Raw genomic sequence first — 27,052 nt, forward strand, 5'->3', positions numbered from 1 at the left:
GTAAAATTCTTTGAAGGGAGAAATGGCAACAATTCATAAGGACCTGGGCCATATGCTTTAAAGAATTGAAGAGGTGGAAACAAAGGTAGAGTCCCAGGTAAGAACAATAAAAGAATTGAAGAAATAAATATATTAAAAAAGGAACACCAAGAGCAAGCTTATAGAATAGAAGACTAAGAAAATGGGGCCTGAAGGAAAAATCTGAGAATTTCGAGGTCTCCTGGAACCTACTCAGGAAGAAGACCTCCCACACGTAATAAAGAACATTTTTAATCCCGTTTTGGGAAGAGAGGAAACAAATGTGATAAAATTTTAAAGAATACATAGATTAAGAAGACCGCAAGGGCTCCCATCGGAAATTCCAAGGGATATAATTGTCCAATTTAAAAATCTAATTTGGAGAAATATGAAGAAAAAAACACCAATTAAGTATGGGGAAAAAACGATACAACTCTTTCAAGATTTATCACAAGAAACGCTGAGAAGAAGAAGAAGAATGCTGAAACCTGAAAATTCTACAAGAACAGGAAATTCAATATAATTGGGGCTTCCCTGCAAGTTTGATAGCTAGGAAAAATGGACGATCAGCTAGATTAAGATTTATAGAAGAAATAACTGATTTCTGTACAAGACTGGAAATCCCAATGCCAGAAAACACTAGAGAATTAAATTATAGACAAGATTTAATAAGGATACAAGAAGAACCACAATGGCAACTGGTCCCAAGAAAATAGATTTATAAGATAAATAAAATAAGTAGGGGGATAGGAGAATGGAATAGGCAGGGAGAGAGGATGGGGGAGAACAGAGTGCATAGGGTTTGTTCATCTTGGAATTAATAGGACAAACCTAGGGCGCCAAACAGATTTCCATCTCAGGTCAGGAAGAGCGGGGGGGGGGGGTCGGGAGGTGCCCCTAAGAATTAAAGATAAATCTGTTCAAAAGATCATGAGGTCAAAACAACAACATCAAGGGGGAGGGGGGATAGGGGAGTGGTGAGAGGGGACTGAGGGGAAAAAAAGGGGAAAAATGGGAGGGAAGAGGTTCATCTTAATAGAAAGAAGAAAAAGGAGAACTCACAGATGTAGCTGCCTGGCACGGATCAATGCGGTACCCGGGTGTTGCCTGCGGAGGCCTCCGCATGTACCCCCTTATTGAGGGGGTGGGGTGGGCAGTCCAGGGGGGCGCACGGGGATTAGAGAAGAATGGAGGATAAGAATGATATAAAAATTTTGGCCTATAATGTGTGGGGACTAAGTTCACCCAGGATAGTATAGTCTTACGAGAATTAGAAAGGAGTATGGCTGAAGTTATATTCCTCCAGGAGACATATATTACACAGGATTCAAGAGTAAAATTATATTCAAGAAGTATATCAACATGGTACTATGGAGCTTCGCCAATTAGAAGGGCAAAATGAGTGGCTATCGGCTTCGGGAAAAAAAATTGCTTTGTTATAGAGAAAAGTGGACCCAGAGGGACATTTTCTTTTTTTACTGGGGACTATACAGAATATAAAATATACGTTTGCTAATGTATATTGCCCCAATAAGAACCCAAAAAAATATCTGGTGGGAATATTAAATGAGCTGATGGATTTTAGACAAGGTAAATTAATCTTAGCAGGTGACTTCAACTTCTCTATGGATCATAAATTAGATAGTATCTCAGATGTAATAGATAGAGAAATAAGACAACTTCGAAAAATAAAAAAATAAATTATATAAACATCAACTATTGAATCCATGGCATATTCAGCACCCAAGTACAAAAGATTTCACATTCTATTCTGCAGTTCACGGAACATATTCCAGGTTGGACTACATTATGATTGAACATAGAATCTTGGAGAAATAATAGAAACAAATATAGGGACAGCAACTGTGTCAGACCACACTCCAGTATTCTTAAGAATGAAATTACATGGGGAATCTATGGGAAAAGAAATGTGGAGAATAAATGAAGATCTACTGGAAGATAATGAAGTTGTAAGAACAATGAAGGAAGAGATTGAAGAAAATGATACATCGGAACTTCCAAAAGCAACATATGGGAGGCTCATAAAACGGTCATCAGGGGTAAACTAATATCCATCGGGGCTGGAAAACAACAGGAAAGAAGGAAAAATAGGATGAAAATTATAGAAGAACTGCATGAATTGGAACAAAGACATAAAAAACAACCAGAAAAAAAAAACGTATAGATGTTTAATTATAAAAAAGAGAACAATTAAAGAGCCTGTAGGATCAAGAAGAAAGCCGGGAATTGAACAGAGTGGCTCAGGAGAGATATAAATGGGGTAATAAACCATGAAAATAGCTTGCAAATCAAGTAAAGAAAAAGAAGTCAGTAAATTATATAGAGAACATCAAAACCGAGAAAGGAGAACTAGTGAATAAGACATCAGAAATTGCAATAGCTTTTCAACGATATTACAGTGCATTATATTCAATAAAAAGCAGGAGTCACAACAAGAAAAGCAAATGAGAAATATGAAAATACAAGAATATTTAAGAGAAGCTAAACTGCCGAAAATTCAACCTGAGCAAATGGAAGAACTGGAAAAAAGGATAACACTAGATGAAATCAAACTAACTATTAAAGAAACCCCATCGGGAAAAAGTCCAGGGCCAGGTGGCTTTACAATTAAGTATTATAAAAAAAATTTTGATCATCTGATCCCAAGGATACATGAATACTTGAATAATATAGGAGAGGATGAAGAAATTAGAAGAGAATCATTATTAGCTCATATTACAATCATACCTAAAGAGGGAAAAGATAAAAACAAATTGCTCGAGCTACAGGCCTATTGCTCTACTAAATGCAGACATAAAACTGTTTGCTAAGATCTTAGCTACTAGTCTAAAAAAATTAATACCATATTTGGTGAACGCAGATCAGATGGGATTCGTGCCGGGCAGAGAAGGTAGGAATAACAGCATAAAAACATTATTGATGTTAGGTAAAGGAAAGTCTGGTAAGCCCCCAGCTCTACACCTGTCTATAGATGTAGAAAAAGTATTTGACATGGTAGACTGGGGGTTTATGATGGATACATTGCAACATCTGGAGTTTGGTCCAAGATACGTGAAGTGGATTAAAATCCTGTATAATGGTCCAACAGCAATTCTGAAGGTAAACGGGAGATTGTCGCCCATGTTTGAGATGTACAATGGAACACATCAGGGGTGCCCACTCTCCCCTCTTCTATATGTTCTGTCAATGGAACCTTGTCATGGTTATGCAATAGAGTTCGTCTGCTTACCTGTCTCCATGTGTTTATTTCTAGAGACCAGCCGACCCTCACCTGACCGCTTTTATAATCCATCCTCTGTCATGGCTCCACCCTAGTTCCTATCAGAGAACTCTATATTAACCTGTGCACTGTAGGCCAGCCCTGCTGATCAACCTTTGTGTGTTAGCTTCCTGTTACCTGCCGTGTGCTCTGTTGTTATTCCGTTACCGACTTTGGCGTGTCCTTGACCATCCCTGTTTGCCTGTGATCCTGACCTTTTGGCGTGTCCCTGACTATTCCTGTCTGCTTGTGGCCGCGACCTTGGCTTTGTCCCTCACCATCCCTATCCTCCTGTTGCCTACTGTGGGTGTGAGCTGGGGGACCCTGGGGGTCGCGACCTGGAGCCAGTTGCAGCCAAGTCCATCTTCACCGCTCGAGGCTCTGGTGAACACCTGCTGGCTCTTAGACTCTGCGCCCAAGGGAATCTTACGCTCTATCCCCGGTGGGATCCATCTTGGTGTTCTGGCGGCCCTGCCTTCCTATCACCTTGATCCCCGTCCGCAGCAGTCAGCCGTAGGGTCCACAACCTTGCGGTGCACTCCTAATCCCTACGGTGTGCATCTGTCACCTGGCCTCAAGGTGACCTGACAAACCTTTCCTGGCGACCCTACGAAATAACAAGGAAGTGAAGGGGGTAAGGGTGGGAGAAAAAGAACATAAAATTATGGCATACGTAGACGATGTTCTGATGTATGTAACAAATCCAGGGGCGACACTCCCAAATATAATGAATGAAGTGAAAAAATATGGGGAACTTTCAAACTTCAAAATAAATCCTTTAAAAACTGAAGTTTTAAATATAGGAGTAGACCAAACGGAAGTACAGAGGCTCCAAAGGGAATTCCCATTTACTTGGGTAAAAAAAGAATTGAACTATTTGGGAATTAAATTAACATCAACGATTGAAAAAATAAATTTTGCAAATTATATTCCATTAATAAATGAAGTAAAGGCAGAAGTAAAGAAACTGACCACACAACCAATATCTTGGATCGGAAGAATACATTTTAAGTTTAAAATGATTATACTTCCAAAAATAATGTATAAATTCCAAATGTTACCAGTAAGGATTCCGCAGAGTTTTTTTTCAAGATAATAAGAAAAATAATGATAAAATATATTTGGCAAAATAAAAAAATCAAGAATAAAATATTCACTTATTACGCGTAAAAGGGAGCATGGGGGAATAGCAATGCCAGACATAAAAAGGTACTACAAAGCGGTAGTACTAGCATGTATAGTGGAGTGGACAAGCGAAAATAAAGAAAAGAAATGGGTAGAAATAGAAAATATAATAAGTAGAATCACTTTGAGTAATAGTTCTGGAAATGCATGATCTGACCAGAAATGTTTTTAGAATTCGGGATACAGTTTACCGGGAGAAAAAATGGGAATACAACTCACCTTTAATGGCTCTCACGGGAACAAATTTTTTTCTACCAGGGGAAGAGATTTTCACTGCACACGAAATTAGAAACCCACAATTGAGAGATATTACCACAAAGGGAAGGATGAAAACTCGACAAGAAATATTGGAATCTAAAGGGTGGAAGATAAGTGAATGGAATTACTTCCAGTTAAAGCATTTGTAAAAAACACTCCCGCATCAAATTCAGGATGGAGGAGACTTGACTTTTTTGGAAAAGTTCTGCTTTAAAAAAATACCACTGAAAAATGGAATCTCAAAAATCTATGGTGTATTGACAGACCTAGAAGGACAAGGAAGACCCCCATATATAGATCAATGGGAGAAAGATATGGATTTAAAATTAGATGACCATCAAGTGGAGAAAATGATAGGAGCCGGTTATAATAATGAGTGGGATATGAATACCATAGAAATTAATTATAAACTTTTGGAAAGATGGTATCTGACTCCAGAGAGGACCTGTAAATTCCAAGTCGAGGGTTCACCACTATGCTGGAGAAATTGTCAATAAACGGCATCAATGTTACATATATGGTGGAAATGTCCAAAAATAGAGTATTGGAAAGAAATAGTGAACTTAATACAGGAAATAACGGAGGAGAAAATAGAACATAAAATACAAGTTTGCTTGTTTCATGATTCCAAGAAACCGAAAAAGCAATATATGAGAACAATCACTCCAAAACTCCTGAATGCAGCAAAAAGGTTCATTCCAAAAAATTGGCTAAAGAGTGAAATACCAGGCATAAAAGAATGGTTCGATCAAATAGAGTATTATAGGAAAATGGTATCCCTGGGCAGCAGAGATAAAGGTCACTATGAAAAACATGTTAGTATATGGAAAGGGTGGGAAAAATGTAAAACTTCAAATAAATATCTTGAGAGGATGATGGAGGGGCTGTCTGTGAGTTAGGAAAGGATATAGAATTAGGCGAACATGGGGGTGGGAATGGGGAGGAAAATGGGTAGGGGGGTTAAGTAATAATTTATAAATGGAGGCTTTTTATTTTTGTCTTTTTTTATATGATATGTGACTAATATTAAAATATTAAAACAATTAAATAAGCTATAACCCACTATGATGTGCAAACGAGAAGGGACAAAGTTGAACTGTAAAGTTGAAACAAGTCTCTTGGGAAATTTCGCTGAAGTGGAAAAAAAAAAGACTCTTAATAAAGTGCAAGTCTGGGCTAAACAAAAGTAAAAAAATAAACGGTACATCTCTGCAATATATACAAACTTCCAAGTGTTTAAGCCATTTAAAATGACGGCAAGTACATAAAAACACCTGTTAATCCTGAATTCCAATTAACTCCTAACTTCCTTTTTGGAGTGATAACAAAGTGTCGTCTCTTCTACACTCAAATCCAAAGGATTATTGTGAACCCTGCAAAGTTCTCTTCTGGTAAACTGCAGAACAACAGTGGCATGTCTAAGATGGCCACCTGAGCGGCTGTTTACTCCAGAGCTCCGCTGGCAAACTCTGCTAATATCCTTTTCTCTGGCATAATTACCACCTGCGGACGGGGGATTACATCCAAATGAGACGCTGTTCCTTCCAGGCTATGTCTAGAAGGGGGAAAAGGCTTCGGTTTCCACAGACTGAGAGGATGAAACCTCCTTCTCCTACCGCATGTGTAGAGCCTCGTGCTACATGTAAATCCAACATGGTTTCGCAGACGGAGCTGCCAGAGCTGGATGAATCTCCTCAACCGAGTTTTGTGGCTGACATCATGTCAGTAATTGCTCTGTGCCAATCTACACTCACAACAAAGATTGAATCGGTGCAGCTGGAGATGGGGGTCATGCAGCAGGACATGAACAAACTCCGGTCCTGTGTCACCGAGATGGAGCAATGGGTAGGCTTCACAGAGGACACAATCATGGAGCACTCCTCGGCTCTCCGCACCCTACCGACCAAGCTCAGAGCTCTGGAATATAAGGCAGATAATGCAGAGAACCGCAACAGGACAAATAATCTCCGCATTGTGGGGCTGGCGGAGGGGGTGGAAGGTACTAACCCCACAGTGTATGTGGAGGACTTGCTGCAAAATTACTACCAAACGCTCACATTTCTCCATTCTACACTGTTGAAAGAGCACACCGGGTTCCGCCCAGGCCTGGGCCCCTGGAGTCCCCTCCCCACAGCCTAATACTGAGACTCCTTAATTTCCGGAATAGGGATGAGGTGCTTCGTGCTGCCCGGACCCAGAAGGAAATTTCCTACCAAAATAGAAAACTACTTATTTTCCCTGGATTACTCTATTGAAACTCAGAAGCTGAGGAAATCCTTTGACCAGGTGAAAGCGGCATCGCAACATTAAGTTTGTAATCAGAGTCTTCAAGTGGGAAATGCAATATTACTTAAGAAACAAGGCCTGAGGTGTGCCATGGCCTGGCTGGTCAGTATACCTGGGGAGAGAGAGGAGCTGGGGCGGCCGATTACCCCCCTCTCCCCCCACCGGAAGAATCGTCAGGCCGCCACGTGGAAACATGATACCTGAGGAGAGGGCGGGCAGGGAGAGTGGAGGTGGAACATGACAGGAGAACGCACCCCCGCTCCCCACCAGCATGAACGCAGAGAAGTGAGTGGGGATAGATGGACAGACCTTCCCCCATGAGCTGCCTCCACCTAGAAAACACAAACACTGGCCCTGACAGAGGAGGAGGGTTAAATAGTCTCTCAGACTCCTCCCACAAATACAGGCTGGCCTACGGCCAGCCTTCCCACATAACGTCATGTTCCTTGCTCGCCTGCGGATTCAAGATGGGGAATAGGGATGAGCTTGATGTTCGACTCGAACATCGGCTGTTTGCACGTTTGGCGAATACCGAACGTTATGGGCCGTTTGCGCCAAATTCGTGTGGCGCTCACGGCCCACAATGCACTGCGCAGTGCATTGCTGGCTCATGCACTCTGACCGCGGATGCTTGGCCAATCACAGCGCCGGCAGTGAGGAGAGCCATGATTGGCCACAGGCAGGATGCCTGTGGCCAATCATAGCTCTGGCTGTGTAGTACACGCACCACACTATATAAGGCCGCCAGTGCGGCGGCCTTGTGTAGTGTGTTGGTGTCTGTAAGAGTTAGTGGGTGTTCTCTGTGTACCTTCAACACAGTATACACCGTTCGTTATCGGCCGATTTAGCGTTCTTGCTCTTCTGTAATTGAGCTTTTAGCAATCTGCAGGAGTTTGTGGGTGTTGTCTGCGTGCCCTGACCGCAGTATACACCATTATATCCACCTATATAGCTAGCTATATTGCTTTTCTGTAATAGAGCTTTCAGTCAGCTGTAGGAGATTGTGGGTGTTGTCTGTGTGCCCTGACCGCAGTATACACCATTATCCACCCATATAGCTCTTCTCTAATTGAGCCATCTGCCATCTGAAGGAGTTAGTTGGTGTTGTGTGCCTCCAGCACAGCACAGTATACACCAATATCTACCCTTTAATTCATGTTCTATAATAAAGGCATCTGCAGGAGTTAGTGGGTGTTGTGTGCCTCCAGCACAATATACACTACCCAATTGCTGGTTTTCCCATCTCCCTTCAGGCCATTACCATGTCTGGAAGGCCAAGAAGGAGAGGCAGACAGGCACGAGCCGATAAAAGAGGGCAAGCAGGCTCTGTGCCTAGAGACAACAGTGCTGGTCGTGGACGCGGTGCATCGTCATCAGCACGTGGCCATGGGACACGCTTGTCCTTATTTTTGGCAGCTGGGCGTATTGAGCCGCATCATGCCGAAGACTTGGTAGAGTGGATGACCAAGCCCTCTTCATCCTCTTTCACCCAGGCTCAGGGTACTAGCAAAGCAGCTGCCAATGCATCGTCTTGCCTCATCTCAATGTCATCATCAGTGACTCCTTCCCTAGACCCACTACGTCCTCCTGAGGAGTCCCCTGAACTCTTTGAGCACAGTGTTGGGTACATGCTCCAGGAGGATGCCCAGTGTTTTGTAGGCTCTGTTGATGATCTTCAGCTAGAGGAAGGCAGTAGCGTTAGCGCAGAGAGAGGGGATGCTTGAGAAAGGACAGCAATCTGGCAGTCATGTTCCACAAGCTGCAGCATACGGCCAGGTTTGCTCCAGCGATTAAGAGGGAGGGGATGATGAGGGCACTGACTCCACGTGGGTGCCTGATAGGAGAGAGGAGGAGGAGGTACATGTCCAACGAGGCAGGATGCCCTCCGGGGGCCAGTTTAGGGGCAGCACACCAACTGAATCACACCGCAGAGCTCCGCCTGTGCAGGGCGCTGCCTCTGCGTGTTATTCTAAAAATTCTTTGGTGTGGGCCTTTTTTGAGACGAGTGCATCAGATTGCACTGCTGCTATTTGCAACATATGTCTCAAGCGTATCTCGCGTGGCCAAAACATCAGCCGCTTGGGCACCACATGCTTGACCAGACATATGTTGACCTGCCATGCAGCTCGTTGGCAAGCGTACCTCAAAGACCCACACCAAAGAACAAAGCGGACCTCTCCTTGCTCCTCATCAGCTGGGATCTCCAACCCCACTAGACCTTCATTCCTCTCTGAAACCTGCTATGAGAGGAATGAAGGTGTAGAATTAGGTGTGTCACAGCCAAGTGCTTCCGGGCACTCTGCTAGCAGTACACCCACGTCCGATTATAGCAGGCAAATTTCCCTGCCCCAGCTGCCGGACCATAGAAAGAAGTTCACTCCCAGCCATCCACATGCCCAGCGGTTGAATTCTAGCTTGGCTAAATTGCTAGCACTTCAACTGCTGCCTTTTCAGTTGGTAGACTCTGCCCCCTTCCGTGAGTTTGTACAATGTGCGGTTTCTCAGTGGCAGGTCCCCAAACGCCACTTTTTCTCACAGAAGGCGATTCTGGCTCTCTACCGGCGTGTGGAAGGCAATGTCCTTGCCTCGCTGGACAGGGCGGTCAGCGGTAAGGTGCATATTACCGCTGACTCATGGTCCAGCAGGCATGGACAGGGACGTTACCTGTCTTTCACGGCCCATTGGGTCACTCTTCTGGCAGCTGGGAAGGATGCAGGACAAGGTGCAGTAGTGTTGGAGGTTGTTCCGCCACCACGCCTCCAAAATGCTATTACTGGTTGTGACACACCTCTCTCCTCCACCCCCTCCTCTTTTTCTTCCTCCATGGCCTCTTCCAGTGCTCTGTCCTCAGAACCAGCGGTGCTCCGTAGGCGTTCAAGGAGCTACGCAAGTATGCAGGCAAAACGATGCCATGCCGTGCTTGCGCTGGTTTGTTTGGGGGACAGGAGCCACACTGGGGCAGATATTTTGTCAGCTCTGCAGGGGCAGGCCGAGATGTGGTTGACGCCACGCCAGCTTAAGCCAGGATTGGTGGTTTGCGACAATGGCACCAACCTCCTCTCCACCCTCCAACAGGGACAACTGACCCATGTGCCCTGTGTGGCTCACGTCCTTAACCTGGTGGTGCAGCGGTTCTTCGGCAGGTACCCGGGCTTACAGGATGTCCTGAAGCAGGCCAGAAAAGTCTGTGTACATTTCCGCCAATCATTTAATGCCTCTGCTCGGCTGGCTGAGCTCCAAAAGAAGTTGAACCTGCCCAAGAACCGCCTTATATGTGACATGCCCACCAGGTGGAATTCAACGTTGGCCATGCTGCAGTGGCTGCACATGCAGCAGAGGGCCATCAATGAGTACCTGTGCGACTACGGCACCAGGACAGGGTCAGGGGAGTTCAGTTTTTTCTCACCACGCCAGTGGGGCATGATCAGGGATGCATGCACTGTCCTGTTACCATTTGAGGAGGCCACAAGGATGGTGAGCAGTGACAGTGCATGCATCAGTGACAGTGTACCTCTTGTCCACCTGTTGGAGCATACGCTGCGTGGAATAATGGACAGGGCACTTGAGGCAGAACAGAGGAGGACTTCTTTGCCTCTCAATGCCCCCTTTATCCAGACAGTGTTCCTGCTGTCCCACCCATCACACAGGAAGAGGAAGAGGAAGAGGAGGAGGAGGAGGAGGAGGAGGAGGAAGAGGATGATGATTGTGTCAGCATGGAGGTGGAGGCTGGTACTCAACATCAGCAGCAGTCTTGTAGGGATGATTTACAGTCCCAAGAAACCCGTGGACTTGTACGTGGCTGGGAGGAGGTAGCTGCGGATCATGCTGTCCTTAGTGACCCAGAGGACCCCGGACCGAATGCCTCAGCTAACCTACGCTGCATGGCCTCCCTGATCCTGCAAAGCCTGCGGAAGGATCCTCGTATTCTTCGGATCAAGGAGAGGGACCATTACTGGCTGGCCACTCTCCTTGATCCACGGTACAAGGGTAAGGTTGCCGACCTTATCTTGCCGTCGCAGAGGGAGCAGAGGATGAGACATCTCCGGGAGGCCTTGCAGAAAGGTCTGTACAACGCGTTCCCAGAGACTGGGAGGTTACAAACTCCTGGTCCTGGACAATGTATTGCTGAGGCATCCGTCAGAAGGAGCGGTGGAGAAGGTGGCCGTCTGACCGATGCGTTCAGACAATTTTTTAGTCCGCAGCCCCAAGGTATGATCGGTTCCAGCAACCATCGCCAGCATCTGATTTACATGGTGCAGGAATACCTAGGGGCAAGGTCAGACTTGGACACCTTTCCCACCGAAATTTCTCTGGCTTACTGGGTCTTGAGGATGGATCACTGGCCAGAGCTTGCACAGTATGCATTTGAGCTACTGGCCTGTCCTGCATCCAGCATTCTTTCGGAACGCACCTTCAGTGCTGCTGGTGGCTTTGTTACTGATCACAGGGTGCGCCTGTCCACCGACTCAGTTGATAGACTGACCTTCATAAAGATGAATCAGTCTTGGATCACCCACAGCTACCAAGCACCTGAAGCTGATGTAACCGAGTAATTTTTTTTGAAATATCACATCCCTTCAAGACTGCCTATGCTGATGCTGAGGGACTGTCCTGTTATGTTGATTGTCTATCCTCTTCCTCCTCCACTGATATGTTAGAAGAACATTTTTGGTTCTGGGTGATGCCACCAGCCCAATTTTTCAGCCCCTGTTTAACAGGAGTGTTTAATTATAATTTTTGATGCAATGCTTTGCAGCAGGGCTCATTCCTGCACCACAACTAGAGTATATGGGAGAGGTTGCAGTGTCGGGGCACCAGCACCAGTGCCTAAGGCCCAATTTTTCAGCCCCTGTTTAACAGAGACATGCAATTACAATTCTTGATACAATATTTCACAGCAGGGCCCGTTCCTGTGCCCACCGAGAGTAACTGTGAGGACTTATAGTGTTGTGGTACCAGCACCAGCACCAGCACCACAACCACCAAAGGCCCAATTTTTCTACCACTGTTCAACAATGGCATGTAATCACAATTCTTGATATAATAGTTCACAGCAGGGCACTCAAGCGCCCACCAAGAGTCACTTTGAGGGCTTACAATGTTGTGGCAACACCTTGTTCCGCCATTTCTGCAGAGCATATAGGGCAGGCCCCTACTTTCAAACATCCAACTTACAAACGTCTGCTACTTGCATTAAGTATGCAGATGATCCTTACTATTTGGTAATCTATTTCAGTGTTGACCTTTTATTTGTGCCCTGGACATACTCAAGCTGCTGCCCAGGAGAAATGTCATTAATACTACAAGCACATTGTGCTGACTTCCAGGCTCTCTTGTACATTGTAGATTGGCTCACGTCCCTCTAGGTTCTACCTTGTTTTACTAACTGTTTTGGGGTTCATGCTCTCCATGTTTTGGGTGGGGAGGGAGGGTTTGTTTGCTCCTTTTAGTTGGAGGAGGGAAGGGGGAGCGAGGGTTGGTTTAATTTTAAATGTTTTTTTCTATTCTACCTGTTTTGTGCTTTTATCTGCATTGTGCCTTTGGCTACTGCACTGCCTGAACTTCACTGTGCTGGCTCATTATTTTTGTGTAATATTTATAATATTTGACTATTACTCCATACTGCTCATGATCTTTGATGTAGGTACTCCTGTCTTCCCATATATACATATTTTCTTATGTCACAATTTACCGTGATATCATGGAATGTCCAGGGCCTCAAATCGGTAGTGAAACAGTGCCTAGTCTTTAAATATCTCCAAAAATATGCACCACATGTCTGTATATTGCAAGAGACCCATCTCCAGGGCTCTAAAATCAATGGTCTTCGGCGCCCCTTGGTTGGCGAACATTTCCATGCGACTTACTCAAACTACGCCCGGGGTGTGAGTATATTAATTTGAAAGTCCTTGCCCTTTAGAGTACTGGGAGTGCGTAGGGATCCAGGTGGAAAATATGTTATACTGAATGCCAATATACTGTATATGATAAGAATATGGTGATTGTAGGGGTGTATCTCCCTCTCCAGCATCAATTACTACATTGAATGACATCATGCCATTGGTGTTGGGTTATGACACCCGAGCTGTTTACCTAAGGGGTGACTTTAACTTGGTCCCTTGTCCAGGTATGGATAGATTGGGGGGGCAGACACGGGGCATATTGACGTTAATGCAATGGGCCTCCACGTTTGCTCTTGAGGAGGTCTGGAGACATGTGTGTGCATCCTATTGCCCATGAATATACTTTCCACTCCGCCTCCTTTAAAACTCTATCGAGGCTAGATTTGGTGTTTGCATCCTCGACTTAGTTGGGTTACCGAGGCAGCAATACTCTCAAGGGGCATTTCCAACCATGCTCCACTTAGTATAACCCTCTCCTTGTCTGCCTCCTATGGCTCTAGGTTATGGCATCTTTTCAGATTTTGGGCAACAGACGATAGACTGCAGGAACCTATGGTGGAATCAGCGTGTAATTTCTGGAACACTAATGGAGAAACTGAATCCCCCTAGTGAAATGAGACACTTTACAGGCGTGGGTTGGGGGGCATATATCTCCCGTATATTGGCACTTCAAAGGGAGACGCCCCACTCATTAGAATGTCTGGAGACCCAGTCGGCGGGAATGGAGGCAGAGTATGTTTCTTCCCCAACCCCGGATAGATATCGAGCCTGGCGGCGAACCTTGAGACAGCTTTCCCTTTTGAGGGTAGATAATACTAAAAAGGCCTTGTTCTTCAACAAAAAGTGTTTGAATATGGAGGTAAGAATGGTCATTTGCTGGCTTGGCTAGCTAAAATCCAAAAACACACATTCCTAATACAAGGGAGGTGAGTGGACACCCCATAGTAGCCCCAGATCTTATAAGGAATTTATGCAGTTTTTTAGAAACTTGTATAAATGCAGGGTTGCATACTCGTAGGCTGAACTAGATACTTTTTTTTAGATCCCGTGTTTCCAACTTTAGATGAAGCGGGCAGAGAACACTTAGAAGCAGACATCACCTTGGAAGAAGTCCAACGACAATTGGTAGACTGCAGGCGGGTAAGACCCAGGGCTCAGATGGGCCTCACACTGAATTTTACGCTAATGCCGCGTACACACGATCGGAATTCTGGCCAGAAAAAGACCGATGAGAGCTTTTCATTGGAAAATGCGACCGTGTGTATGCTCGGAATTTAGCTGTTCCGAATTTCCGCCTGCCTAAAATTGATAGCATGTTCTCAATTTTCCCAACAGAAAAACTATCAGTAATTTCGATCGTGTATATGCAATTCCGACACGCCAAAAATCACGCATTCTACTACGAGACAGAAGCTATTGGCTACTGTCTATTGAACTTCCTTTTTCTAGTCCCGTCGTATGTGTTGTACGTCACAGCGTTATAAATGATCGGAATTTGATGTGACCGTGTGTAGGCAAGACAGCTTGAGATGAATTCTGTCGGAATTCCGTCGGGAAAACCATCAGAGCTTTTTCTGATGAGAATTCTGATTGTGTGTACGCGGCATAACTTTGCAAAAGTAGTGCCTCCCAAACTTACAACCCTATTTTCTGATTTATCTTCCCTGGACATACTTCCTGAGTCTGTGAAGATGGCGGTTATTGTGTCCATTCCCAAACCCGGTAAGGAACCTCAGAAATGTGACTCATATAGGCCGATATCACTGTTAAATTTTGATGCCAAAATCCTTGCGAAGGTCTTGGCGAATCCTCTCTCTAATGTTATTGAAGATCTAATTCATGTTGATCAGACAGGGTTCATGCCGGGCAATGGAACAGATATTAATTCAAGAAACCTTTTCCTCAACCTCTCCATTCCCCATGACAATCAGAGATCTAGGGTTATTGATTCAGTAGATGCGGAAAAGGTGTTTGACTCCATGCAGCGGGTCTATCTCTGGGAGGTCTTGAAACGCTATGGATCTGGCACATCAGTTGGATACAGAGGCTCTACAGGGCTCCAAGGGCACAGGTCCACACCAATGACTGGTTATCGGAGACATTCTCTCTTCACAGGGGTACATGGAAAGGATGTCCACTGTCACCCTCTTTATTTGCTCTGGCCTTGGAACCCCTGGCTCTTTTAATCAAGGAATCCTCTGAGGTCAGAGGCCTGAGGGTGGGACACCTGGAGGAGAAACTGTCCTTGTACATGGACGACACTCTGCTCTATCTGAACGATGTGGGCCCGTCACTCTCGGCAGCCCTGAAAATGTTTGATGCGTTTGGCTCATTTTCTGGCATACAGATTAATTGGTCCAAATCTATCTTGTTCCCAATCAATGACAGGCCAATTGACCTGGCTCTCTCCTCCCCATTACAGTGGGTTGAGGAATTAAGGTATTTGGGTGTACAGGTCACTAGACGCAACTCGGAATTCTTTGCGCGTAACCTTCAGCCACTTTTAGCTTAATTTAAAACATGCTGCTCATCGTGGTCGGGGCTTCCACTTAACCTGCTAGGCTGAATAAACTTGGTTAAAATTATGCTTCTCCCACGTTTCAACTATGTACTATGTACTTCGCAATCGCCTGGTCTGGGTCCCCGCTTCCTTCTTTAGAGAAATAGATAGCTGTTTAATATCTTTTATATGGAATGCCCCCCCCCCCCCCCCCGGCATTGCTAAAGCTACATTATCTCTCACATCAAGTAAGGGGCTTAGCTTTACCCAATTTCCAGGTTTATTTCTGGGCAGCGGTTTTGTTGTCTGCCTACTGGTGGTTCCAGGGTTCCAGAACCAATGTGGCCACTTGTTTAGGGGCAGCTTTTCTGGGATCTTTAATGAATCTCCAGAACTTAATTTACAGGGGCCCCCGGACTTACCGTTTCATCCTGGGACCTATACGCATCACGTTGAGAACTTGGAAGGCCGCTACGCAGCGTTTCTCCACCTCAGGCCAATTGTCCCCTGCTCAACCCCTGTGGGGTAACCCTAGACTCCATCTCCGTACAATACAGGACCCCCAACTCTGGGCACGGTACGGGATTAAAACCATTGGGTGTGTTATACCCACAGGTACTCTCTTAAGCTTTTTACAATTGTCTTAGAGGTTCGGACTGCTGGGCTGGATGCCATTTCAGTACTTCCAACTCCATCACGCTGTTGGGGCACAGTTCCCTCGGTCTCCTACTATTAAAACAGATCCTATAGAGGAAATTCTGGCCCTGGGGTTATGACTACTGAAAGGGAGACATCCCCTCACTGGAAAGGGAACACTAGGAAGATAGCTTGGAACAGGGCCCAAAACTTGGTATTTGCTTTAAAGAAAAATGAATTCAAGTTAAATTCATCCATCGGGTATACTACATCCCAGAAAAATTGCATAGATTGCTCTCTGAGAGAGACCCCCATCTGCCCTCACTGTAAACTCCACCCGGGTTCCTACATCCATATGTTCTGGGAATGCCCACTGATTGTGTCATACTGGCAAGCTGTTTTTGCTGAAATCAGTCTTAGACTATAACTCACCCTGGTACCCAATCTGTCTCTAGCATTATTGAGAATTCCAGATGACGACCAACGCTCTCATCATTCTAAGCTTCTTATAGCATATCTCCTATACTATGCAAAGAAAGAAATTCCGCTAAAATGGGCATCTTCGGCCACACAGCCGGAGGTGTCTGCCTGGGAAGCTCTGGTTGATGCGGCCTTATCCCTATATAAGGTGACCTACTCCAACAGGGGTTGTCACCAGAAATTTGATAAGGTATCGTCCTCTTGAACCTTGACTGAAAACCTTCCACACTGATGGGTCTTCTTTGGGTAATGGTAATTTAAATAAGTATCACTGCCCATATACCTTGCACTATTTCTTGGTTTTATTCTGAACACTGTGATATGTTCTGTTCTTGCACAGGTCTGACTTGTCCTACATGTTTACGTTTTAAATGTATTATCTTTATGTACTGTGAAACTGGACAACTACTGTTTCTTTATATTGCTGTGCACCATGCATCTGTCAATAAAGCACATCTGTTTGTTAAAAAAAAACTGCAGAACAACTTCACATTGCAAAGAATTTCCAATCATGTTCAATGAGAAAAAATGTTGCTCTCACATGATTGTATTATTGAAATCAGCACAGCTTCAATTCATTCATTTGAAAGCACATAACCCTGCAACACAAACACAAGGCATCAGTAGACAAGCCTAAATTTAATGAAGGAGTTGAAGATGCGTAGATTTCAATTATACGATCATATTAGAGCAAAATCCTGTTTTTTTTATTTTCCTTGCACATCAGTGGGTATTCTATGCAAAGCAAAATCTCTCTTGGGTTCACCTCATACACTAAAGCTGGCCGTAGACGGTTCAAATCTCATATGAGTATGGGAGAACAAAATGTCTCAGCGGGAGGGATTTCCCTGTCAACGCGGTTTGCGTTGTGGGAAAGAAAATCACTCCCTCTATGGCCAGCCTAAGCTATGTAAATATTCACTTAGCAAAGTGAATTATGCTTTATTCCATTATTAAAGTTAACCATACTGTGTCATTAGCTCCCTGTGGAAATTTAGAAGCTCACTGGATTTCTGACAGATCAATATTTTCTCATTTGCTACATTTTTAAAAAGACAAAGTATGAGGAAATGTGCATGTAATGCAGAGAAATACTGTTTTTTTTTCTGTCCTTCCATACACCAAGCCATATGCGTATATGTGAAGTACAAAATAAACGAAACTATTCGTTTTCCTAAAAATACAATATAGATATAAAGGTTTAACAAGTACAAATATATTAAAAGTATTTTCCTATAGATACCCAATACCTGCTGAGGAATGCTTGTCGGGCAATGGCTCTTTCCAATGAGTGCTATGTGACAAGCACTTCAAAACATGCTCTTAGATAACCTATTTCTGGGTTGTAATCTGTAAATACAGAGTTATGTCATTACATATATTGCAAGGCTGACATGTAATCCAGGAATGTGAAAAAACAAGTTACAATATTAAAGAGGAGGTCCAGACTTGGTGAAAAATATTAAAAAAGTCAGCAGCTACAAATACAGTAGCTGCTGACTTTCAATATTAGGGCACTTACCTGTCCAGGGAGTCCGCAATGTTGGCACACCAGCCGATGTTCGGATCAACTCCCGGGTGCAGCTGCCACCATTCTGGGTAAGGGAACCTGGAAAAGTGAAGCCTTTTGGCTTCACAGCGGGTTCCCTACTGTGCATGTGCAAAAACAGGTCCCTGTTTTTAGCTGAAGTTCCACTTTGGGTGGAGTTCCGTTTTTAAGCCTATTTCTTGTCTGTGTCAGTAACACACCTGGCAGTCTTGTTTTGTTGTTTAATTGGCGTTTAAAAAAAACAAAAAACTAACGTGTGTGTTTGTGTGTGTGGTGGTGAATGGGGGTGAAGGATATATTTAATTTTCTATTGCTATTTTTCCCCCCATAAAATTAGGGCCTGCTGACACAGCTGCCCGTTGCAGCATGTCACTGAATACTTGTACTGTAGTCCTTCTCAGAGCTCTGTGCTCAGCTGTTGGTCATTTGCCAAAGACTCTTCTTTCCACAGTGACTCACCTGGTCTTCATTTCCTGCTCATCAGCTAGAGCTGCTGGTTATATAACTCCTTGGATCAGATCTTCTGTGCTTTTGCCCTGGTCCAGACTCTCCACTGTTTTCACATGAAAGACTTTCTTAGCCGACTTCCCTCTGGTTCCTGATCCTGTTTGCTGCACCCGTCTTCGCTGACCTCTGGACTCCTTTTTCTCTGGCTTATTCTGACTACCCATCCTGGTTACCAAAATCTGGCTATGCTTTGAATACGTTTGCTCTGTTTATACCATTTTATTAAATATTGTGATTTTTACTGCACTTCTGTCTCTAATTCATGGTTCCTGACAGTAGGCAAAGGCCATGAATTCAGAAGGCAATCAACTTATTGGTAATATATTTTCCAGATTGGATTAGCAGGATCACCGCATGGCTCAGTTTGCCATAGCGTTACAGACACTCCTGAGTCACACTGCTCACCTGGATCCTCCCACTGAGGCTGTTTTGGCACAACTTATGTTGCAGGCTGTTCCTGCTAATGCTCCAGTCTCTGTGCAAGCACCTGCCTCGAATATTACCTCTATAAGAGGTATGCCTGGTTCCATTCTGCATCCCCAGCGATTTGGGGGTGGTCCAGTTCTATGTAGAGTTGGAATATACTTTGAGATGCTGCCCCAGGCATTTCCCATGGAAATAAGCAAAGTAGGCTTTGTGATTTCTTTGCTTTCTGAGAGAGCCTTGGCCTTGGCAAACCCTCTATGGGAGATGCAAAACCCTGTTGTCCTGAGTTACCCTGAGTTTTTGGCTTCCTTTAAAAGGGTATTTGATGTTCCTGCATGCTCCACTTTAGATACCAAGGGCCTCATGTCCATCAAAGTAAAAGAACTGTTGCAGATTACACCATTGAATTACTACTCTAGGTTGCTTGGAACAATGAGGCCCTTGTGGCTGCTTTTTCACATGGTCTCTCAGATACCAAAGATGAGATAGCAGCTCGAGACATATTCACTGGAGAGGTTAATCACGTTTGCCATTGTCAGTGACTCCAAACTCCGAGAGAGACCTTCCTTTAAGGAGTGCGATTGATTTTAAAGGACTTTTTTTCCTGCAGAAATGACACTTTGTGCAGGGACAGTTCTAAGCATGGGAAAAATGCGCCCCTTCACAGGCATACTACAGATACCCCCCAGGTACGAAATTTAAAGGAATATTACACTTTTATTGTTTCACTTTAATAATTATTAAAATCACTGCTCCCGAAAAAACTGCAGTTTTTAAAACTTTTTTTTGCATTGATCCATGTCCCCAAACACTTTTTAGGACAGTGACTTGCATATTAGCCTTTAAAATTAGCACTTTAGATTTCTCCCATAGACTTGTACAGGGTGTTTTGCGGCTTTTCGAATTTGCTGCGAACACCCCAAATTGTTCACTGTTCGCTGAACAGGCAAACAAGCAATGTTCGAGTCGAAAATGAGTTTGACTCGAACTCAAAGCTCATCCCTAATCAGCAACTAGAGGCAGAGCAACATGATTAGGAGGGGGAGTTGCTGCCAGGGGCGGATCCAGAGTCTAGTCTCGGGAGGGGCACTGCCAGAAAATAAGGCTGCTTTCACACTGGGGTGGGCGGGCGACGGCGGTAAAGGCCGCTAACGGGACGGTTTTATCTCATTTATTTCTACTGAGACACACAGCCGCTATATCCCAATATGACATGTTGGTGCGGGTACTTGAATAAACCCTGCATGCATTCTGGGATCCGCACGCATGACATACTGGGATATAGCGGCTGTGTGTCTCAGTATAAATAAATGGGATGCATGTAACACTTTATGCATCCCCAAGCCAGTAAAAGACAGCCCTGCATGTCAGACGCATGTCTGCCTGTGTGAATGAAGCATAAAGATACAGATTTCTGTCATTCTATATCATCATTATTATCATGATAATCACACAATACAGGTGCTGTGGCTCAACGCACCTGTGCTGTGTGATTATCATGATGATAATGATGATGATTGGTAATTGTAATATGACACATGGAGGGGGGTTAATGTACTCACTGATGTATTACTGACCAGTGGCAATTAATTAACCCCTTTGTGCTGCATTAGTGGCAGTGTTTATAAACCCCTTCATGCTGTAGCATAAAAGGGGTTAATTAACATTGATGGTGCCACTGTCATTAATGCAGCACAAAGGGGTTAATTGTCACTGATCACAAATACATGAGTGAGTACATTAACCCCCTCCATGTGCCATATTACAATTACCAGTGTAAATTATTTCACCCCCCCCCCCACCCCCAAAGCATTCACCACTTCACCTGTAAGACAAGGTGTTAACTAATTAACATAACAATGCCGCTCGTAGCTAATTAACATAACAATGCCGCTCGTAGCTCATTAACACAACACTGCCTTAGCTAAGTAAGTGATCACTCACTTGCAGTGCACTGAGCTGGCTACAGTCCATCTTGTCTTCAATCCTGCGCGCCTCTGAATCGTGACGTCACACCAGCCGGGACTAGGAAGCTCCTGTCGGGTAGAGATCACTCCGCCTGACAGGGAAGTGAAGTGACACTCGTGCCGCTCTGCTGCAACTCTGCCAGCATGTAGCAGCAGCCCGTGTCACATCAATTACAGACCCCCATAGTGACCCACTGGCCCCCTCTAAATAAACTGATGGAAGCCAGGGGAAGCAGCAATAAAGTCCCAGCTGCATTTAGATGCCTCATGCAAATCTGGTGAGGTGGCGGAGGGAGAAAGCCTTGGAGTAAGTTCTATTTTCTCGGAGGGGGCAATTGTCCCGTTGCCCCCCCCCCCCTGGATCCGCCCCTGGTTGCTGCTGGGTTGGGATGCTGATGAGGAGAGGGAGGAAATTGGGCATTTGGGCAGGCTTCAAGCAGGAAATTTCACCATACCCAAACTCCAGGCAGAGTGTCCTCAATGAGAAGGAGGAGAGCAAGGGGACGGGACTTTATATAAAGTAAAAGGTAATTGTAAAGCTAGTTGGTAAGTGTATAAGAATTTAATTGATTGTAACAGTAGTACATACATAAAAAGCAGATACAAGAATGTAACATTAATAACAAAAGATAAGGGTTTTTAGGGACTTTGATGAAATCATGTCCTGGTAAAGGTACATGCAATTCCATCCCTAGGGACTTTGAGTGAAACCATGACCTGGTAAGGTCCTGTGTTTCCATCCCAATTCATTGAGAGGAAGAGGAGCAAGGGGGCGGGACTTAATATGAAGTAAAAAGTAGCTGTAAAGTTGGTTGGTGAGTATATAGGAATTTAATTGATTGTAACAGTAAAACATACATAAAAAGCAGATACAAGAATGTAACATTAATAACATAAAGTCAATATTTACGCTTGTTGATAACATCAATTACTCATAATAATTTAACAATCAAATTCCAAAATTCACCAGGAAAAGATTAAGTAGAATGTTTAACACAATAAAACCTGCAAGACCTATTGCCTCCCTGGGTCAATAATTGAAGATAATACAATAATAACTTGAGACTCAAATAAATGATGGTAGGAACACGGCAGTTTGTATCTCTACGCATTTCGTGGCTTTTTAGCCACTCATCAGGAGCAAGGCGTGATGAATCTATGATAGAATAATAATAAATAAATAATCTGATAAAAATAATAAACGACATGAGTATGGAAAGGATGAATAAGCCTTACCCCGAGTACATGTCTACTTGCTCAGATACACAAATTGATAATAGGATGACCGGGTGACACAAACCGTCCAGGGGCACCCCTGGCCGGTAGCTGTGGTAGGCAACCCCGGAAACATAACCCACACAGGCTTCACCCAGGGCGGGCATGGAACCAGCGAGGCACTCCTGAGAGGGAACAATTAAGTGATAGATTGAATAAAAATGAAAATGAGCAAAAAAAGTGCCCAAAGGGGAAAGTGAAAAGAAAGAGTAATGGGAAAAGAGCCCGTGCTGAAACGAGGTAAACAGGGTGAGACGGTGAAAGTATCCCAAAACAAAAATAAGAAGTAGACAAAGTAAAATAACATGCATGAAAAAGATGGATAGGAGACTTGGTATCCATGGAAAACCATACAATGATGAATGTATGAACCGTGTAAAGAAAGTGAAAAGTGCACCAATACCTGTATTCAGAAAGATGTATGAGAGAAAAGACAAGAAAAAGCCCTGACTGCGTGTGAACCCAAGTACAGGCAGCCTCGAATGCCAGCCACTTCCCAGGGAAATACCTGCAAGCGTGTCACCAGGGATAGCCCACCAACGCCACGACGCATGGCGGAAAAACGGGGAGGATGGGTCAGCAGCCGGGCTAACTAAGTCACCGGCTGAATGGCTACACACCCCCCAGTCCACCTGCGGATGTAGGCTCCACGTGTAGGGACGCAGCGGCGTCAAACTGACGTCGCGCGTTTAGCGTGGGACCGTGACGTCGACGCGCTGTGCGTAATCTCCACCCCCCCAGGCATAGGACGACGCGGGGGCAGGGGGAGGTCCGCAGAGCGCGACGCAACTCCCGGAAGTAAGGATAAAGACCGGCCGGCGCGGCAACCCGGCCACACCACATACCAACGGTGTAGATAGACCAAGACCACATGTATACAAGGGACTTAATTGTATATAGATAATTGTATAAATTATAAATTATAGAAATTTTTGAGAGGTTGCTTTAAGATAAAAAAATAAATATAATTGGATAGGAAGAGGGAGGCTAATAAATTGCAATATATTAAAGGTAAGCAAATAAAGTAAATAATTCCTGATTAGTTAAATGACAAAAGATAAGGATTTTTAGGGACTTTAACGAAATCATGTCCTGGTAAAGGTCATGTAATTCTATCCCTAGGGACTTTGAGTGAAACCATGACCTGGTCCCACGCTAAACGCGCGACGTCAGTTTGACGCCGCTGCGTCCCTACACGTGGAGCCTACATCCGCAGGCGGAGGGGGGGGTGTGTAGCCATTCAGCCGGTGACTTAGTTAGCCCGGCTGCTGACCCATCCTCCCCCTTTTTCCGCCATGCGTCGTGGTGTTGGTGGGCTATCCCTGGTGACACGCTTGCAGGTATTTCCCTGGGAAGTGGCTGGCATTCGAGGCTGCCTGTACTTGGGTTCACACGCAATCAGGGCTTTTTCTTGTCTTTTCTCTCATACATCTTTCTGAATACAGGTATTGGTGCACTTTTCACTTTCTTTACACGGTTCATACATTCATCATTGTATGGTTTTCCATGGATACCAAGTCTCCTATCCATCTTTTTCATGCATGTTATTTTACTTTGTCTACTTCTTATTTTTGTTTTGGGATACTTTCACCGTCCCACCCTGTTTACCTCGTTTCAGCACGGGCTCTTTTCCCATTACTCTTTCTTTTCACTTTCCCCTTTGGGCACTTTTTTGCTCATTTTCATTTTTATTCAATCTATCACTTAATTGTTCCCTCTCAGGAGTGCCTCGCTGGTTCCATGCCCGCCCTGGGTGAAGCCTGTGTGGGTTATGTTTCCGGGGTTGCCTACCACAGCTTCCGGCCAGGGGTGCCCCTGGACGGTTTGTGTCACCCGGTCATCCTATTATCAATTTGTGTATCTGAGCAAGTAGACATGTACTCGGGGTAAGGCTTATTCATCCTTTCCATACTCATGTCGTTTATTATTTTTATCAGATTATTTATTTATTATTATTCTATCATAGATTCATCACGCCTTGCTCCTGATTAGTGGCTAAAAAGCCACGAAACGCGTAGAGCTACAAACTGCCATGTTCCTACCATCATTTATTTGAGTCTCAAGTTATTATTGTATTATCTTCAATTATTGACCCAGGGAGGCAATAGGTCTTGCAGGTTTTATTGTGTTAAACATTCTACTTAATCTTTTCCTGGTGAATTTTGGAATTTGATTGTTAAATTATTATGAGTAATTGATGTTATCAACAAGCGTAAATATTGACTTTATGTTATTAATGTTACATTCTTGTATCTGCTTTTTATGTATGTTTTACTGTTACAATCAATTAAATTCATATATACTCACCAACCAACTTTACAGCTACTTTTTACTTCATATTAAGTCCCGCCCCCTTGCTCCTCTTCCTCAGAGTGTCCTCAATGACACTGCGGACACGGGGGTCCTTGCTGCAAGCAATTTGTGAATTCTTGTATGCTCAATTGTCTACACAAGGATCCACATATTTAGGTCATCAAAGAGTGGAAACCACTATTGTGTGGTCAACCTATTGGAATGTCGACATACAAGTGTAAAATTTTTGATCCAATGCCACCATGCCAGGGGGAACCCAAAAATACACTTTAAAGAGGAGCTGTGCAAGAAATGTTGCCTCCCTCTCACAACCCACATGCCGATGATCATTTGGTACTATAGGGAGAGACTGTGGTGATGACCAGGCTTGGCTGCATGAAGCACTTACAAGCAGCACCTAAATCACATGATTGCTGCCTATACCAGGGCTAGTGTGAATGCTCTCAGAAGTGAGGGATCCATGAATATTGGGTGTCTAGGCTGAAACACTGGCCACAGCTTGCACAGCATGTGTTGGAGTGCTTGGATTGCCCTTCAGCCAATGTGCTGTCTGAGAAGGTCTTCAGCATAGCAGGAGATTATTTTCTGTTATGTTATGTTATGGAAGGGCAAATTTTCCTGTCTGCTGACAGTGTTTACCGTCTCACCATTTTTAAAATGAATCAGTCCTCGATTGCCAAATACTACAAAATCCCACTGTGATGCTTTAATTGACATCTGCCTGTTCCCAAACTATAAAAAATTAAATAACCAAAAAAAAGGACCGAACCTGCCACCGTTACTATCCCCTGCCACCATTCCTGGCCTATTTTCATGCTCCAACACTGTAAAGTGCCCCCACAATGTTTCTGCTGCTCGACCTCAAGTTTCTAGGGGGGGTTGGGCAGGAAAGGGACAAGTTTCATATAGGAGACAGCCAAAAGCTGAATTAATGCATGCTGGGTAGGGATGAGCCGAACACCCCCCGGTTCGGTTCGCACCAGAACTTTCGAACGGACCCCACGTTCGTTACGAACGTTAGAACCCCATTGAAGTCTATGGGACTCGAACGTTCGAAATGGAAAGTGCTAATTTTAACGGCTAATATGCAAGATACTGTCCTAAAAAGGGTTTGGGGACCTGACTCCTGCCTCAGAGGACATGGGTCAATGCAAAAAAAAGTTTTAAAAACGGCCGTTTTGGCGGGAGCACTGATTTTAATGACGATTAAAGTAAAAAAAATATATGGTGCCTGGGGGGTGTCTGTAGTATGCCTGTGAAGTGCCACGTGTTTCCCGTGTTTAGAATAGTCCCTGCACAAAATGACATTAAACGGAAATAACACCATTTAAAACTGCTTGCGGTTTTAATGTTATATCTGGTTCCTGCAATATGGTTGAAAATCATTGAGAAAAATGGCATGGGTAGCCCTCCCTGCCCATTACCAGCCCCTTTAGGTCTTGTACGCATATTAAGGGGAACCCCGTACCCATATTAAAAAAAGGAAATGCGTGTGGCCCCCAGGCCCTATATACTCAGAACAGCAGTATACAGGCGGTGCAAACAAGACAGGGACTGTGTAGGTTTGTTGCGTTAAGTTGAATCTGTTTGTAATTTTCAACTGGTACATTTTTAAAGTGTAGCTCCAGTCAAAAAAACTATTTTTAAGCTTTTTGGAAAACATAGGGAAGGGTTATCACCCCTGTATAATTTGTTTTGTCGTCCATCTTTTTTCATCTCACACATCGTCTGATGTTTGTAAGTTGGATGTTTGAAAGTAGGGGCCTGCCCTATATGCTCTGCAGAAATGGCGGAACAAGGTGTTGGTTTTGCCACAACATTGTAAGCCCTCAAAGTGACTCTTGGTGGGCGCTGGAGCGCCCTGCTGTGAACGATTATATCAAGAATTGTAATTACATGCCATTGTTGAACAGTGGTAGAAAAATTGACCTTTGGTGGTTGTGGTGCTGGTGCCACAACACTATAAGTCCTCACAGTTACTCTGGGTGGGCACAGTAAGGGGCCCTCCTGTGAAATATTATATCAAGAATTGTAATTACATGTCCCTGTTAAACAGGGGCAGAAAAATTTGGCCTTAGGCACTGCTGCTGGTGCCACCACACTGCAACCTCTTCCATATACTCTAGTTTTTTTGCTGGAATTAGCCCTGCTGCAAAGCATTGCATCAAAAATTGTACTTAAACGCCCCTGTTAAACAGGGGCAGAAAAATTGGGCCTTAGGCTGAGGTGAATATCGCGGTGTATACTGCGGTCAGGGCACGCAGACAATAACCAGAAAACAGCAGAGATAAAGGGGTATATACAGATGTATACTGTGCTGTGCTGGAGGCACACACAACTTCCAATAACTCCTGCAGATGGCAATTGGGCTCAAATAGAGAACAGCTATGTAGGTGGATTATAGCGGTATGTACTGGGTACAGAGCACGCAAACAGCACGCACTATCTCCTAACACTACTGACTGCAAG

Source organism: Lithobates pipiens, unplaced genomic scaffold (assembly GCF_037356315.1).
Source record: "Lithobates pipiens isolate NorthernLeopardFrog02 unplaced genomic scaffold, aLitPip1_a1.2 Scaffold_16, whole genome shotgun sequence".
NCBI lineage: Eukaryota > Metazoa > Chordata > Amphibia > Anura > Ranidae > Lithobates > Lithobates pipiens.